The sequence below is a fragment of the Eurosta solidaginis genome, chromosome 1 (genome assembly GCF_040869045.1).
Source record: "Eurosta solidaginis isolate ZX-2024a chromosome 1, ASM4086904v1, whole genome shotgun sequence".
NCBI lineage: Eukaryota > Metazoa > Arthropoda > Insecta > Diptera > Tephritidae > Eurosta > Eurosta solidaginis.
The window spans coordinates 345701974-345704844 of record NC_090319.1 but is presented as its reverse complement, the minus strand read 5'-3'; positions in this window follow the sequence as shown (position 1 = coordinate 345704844).

Here is a 2871-nt window from a genome sequence, read left to right as displayed (position 1 = left end):
TAAGATGTTCATCGAAATTCTTGCCCAATACGATGATGTCGTCCAGGTACACCAAGCATGTTTTCCAATGTAGTCCTTTCAATACCTGATCCATGAGTCTCTCGAAAGTAGCTGGTGCATTACATAGTCCAAAGGGCATTACTGTAAATTGCCAAAGACCATCTCCGACGCTGAAGGCTGTTTTCTCTTTGTCTTCCTCCTTTACCTCCACTTGCCAGTAGCCGCTTTTCAAGTCCAGTGTGGAAAACCATTTCGTACCAGAGAGCGAGTCCAGAGTGTCGTCAATTCTTGGCAATGGGTAGCTATCCTTTTTCGTAACGTCATTCAACTTCCGGTAGTCCACGCAAAACCTCATTTTTCCATCCTTCTTCTTTACAAGTACTACCGGTGAGCTCCAGGGACTAGCTGATGGTTCGATGACGCCGCTGTCGCTCATTTCTTGTATAATTTGACTCACAACTTCCCGCTTCGCCAGTGGAACACTACGTGGAGCTTGACGGATCGGCTTCGCATCTCCAGTGTCAATTTGATGTTTCACAACGTTGGTGCGGCCTGGTTTAGAACCATCCTGGTCAAATATGTTCGCGTATTTTATGAGCAGTTGTTTTGCCTTACTCTGATAGGATTCCTCTAGCCCATGCGTCCATGCCGTGATATCATTTGAAAGATCAGTATTACTAGATGAAACGTGTTCCTGGAGCTGTTCACAGTTAATAACTACTTCGGCCTCTTGGCATCTTCCCAAAATAGCTCCTTTGGTCAAATTGAATGGTGACTTGAACTCATTGAGTACTCTTACCGGAATGCGTCCATCTTGTTTTGTCATAGCCAGGGTTTTTCCTACAAGTATGTTCAGTGCTGATTTATTTGCTGCTTCGACAACCCACAATTTGTTTGTCCCACAATCTCCATCAACCTTTGCCCAGATGACTGCTTCTGATTTTGGTGGTATTTGCTGACTCTCTTCCACCAGCACTCGTTTACTGCTGTAGCCTCTCTCGTAGCCGAAATTAAGTGGCACATCCATGTTCTTACATCGCATCGTCTTGCTTTGCATATCGATTTTGATGCCTTGGTTGATTAAGAAGTCCACTCCAATTATGATTTCATCAACAATACCTGCCACTATAAAATTGTGTAGTACCGTGACGTTTCCAATTGCTACTTCACATTCTACTTCTCCAATTACCTGGGTGTCTTCTCCAGTGGCTGTACGCAATATTGCTCCATGCAATGGTCTGATCTGCTTGTTGACTAAATCCGCTCGAATGATGGAATGAGATGCACCCGTATCTACAGTCAGTAAACGTTCTTTTCCATCCACATGTCCTCCGACAGTAAGACCTTCTTCCAATTTGTGAGATAGAGATTATGGGGCATTCAATTGAGGGAGTCAGCTGTCGCCCCTTGCTGCTGACTCGCTTTAGTTTAACGATTGAGTGGATTTGGAGATTTGCTCGTCTCCTTCAGCTCTGCGTTTACGGCCACCCATATTGTTGGAACTATTGGAATTGCTACTGCAATGACGTGCAATGTGACCTGGGTTACCGCACTTGAAACATTTCATAACTCCGGCATTTTTCTGTTGTGATCCCCTCAGAGCTTCCAAAATTGTATCTACCCACTCTGGCCTTTCTACTTCCACACGATGAGCTTTGTATGCTGGTTTACTCAATAATGACGCCGTTTCCTGAGTCAATGCATGGGATACCGTTTCAGAAAATGTTTGCTTTGGGTTCGCGTATGTGGCTCGCTTCGTTTCGACGTCCCGTATGCCATTTATAAAGCTTTGAATCTTCACTCTTTCCGTGTATTCCACGGGTGCGTCCGCATTTGCAAGATGAGCCAATCTTTCAATATCTGAAGCAAACTCCTGCAATGTCTCATTTGCTTTTTGGTAGAGGTTTTGCAACTCAATTTGGAATATCTGTTTCCTATGCTCGCTTCCATAACGTCGTTCTACAGCAGCCATCAATGTTTCATAACTGTTCCGTTCGTACTCTGGAATAGTCTGTAAGATTTCGGCAGCTGGTCCTTTCAATGCTACGAAGAGTGCGGCAACTTTATCTTCCACATTCCAGTTGTTCACTGCTGCGGTCTTCTCAAACTGTAGCTTAAAGACCTGGAAAGGAACAGAACCGTCAAAGGATGGTGTTTTTACCTTTGGATTACTCGCTGAAACTGCTGGACGATTTAATTGTAACTGCTCCATACGACCCTTCAAATCATCGACTTCTGCCTGAAATTGAGCGATTTTTGCATCCTGCGCTTCCAGCTTTGATGTTACCCTTGCTTCCTGTGCTTCTAACTGTGAAGACATTTGTGCCACCTGCAATGATAAGCGCTCCTCTTGTTCTTCCATCTTTGATGTTATGCGTGTCTCCTGCGATTCCAGTTGGGATGCCATATATGTCTTCTGTTCTTCCAATTGCGTTTCCATCTTGGATGTAATCTGTGTCGACATTTCTGACATTCGCGTTTCTTGTGCTTCAATCTTCGATGTTATTCGTATCTCTTGGGATTTCATCTGTGATGACATATACGTTTTCTGTTCTTCCAATTGTGATGACATGTTGGTAGATATTTGTGATGACATTTCGGACATTTGTGCCGATATTGCAACCAATATCATGTTCAGGTCTGTGTTCGCCATTGTCTGCGGTGTTTCATTTTTCTCTTCAATTTTTGTTGTTGTCTCGTCCTCATCAGGATAAAAAACATACTCGTCCACATCAATTCCTTCTGCTTCCATTGCCTCTCGTAGCCGTGCCTGAAGTTCGAGTTTAACGCCGCTTGTATTCAATCCACGGGCTTCCAACTCCTTCTTTAGTTGCTGGATCTTCAATTCACTGAACTTTGCCATGTCCTTGT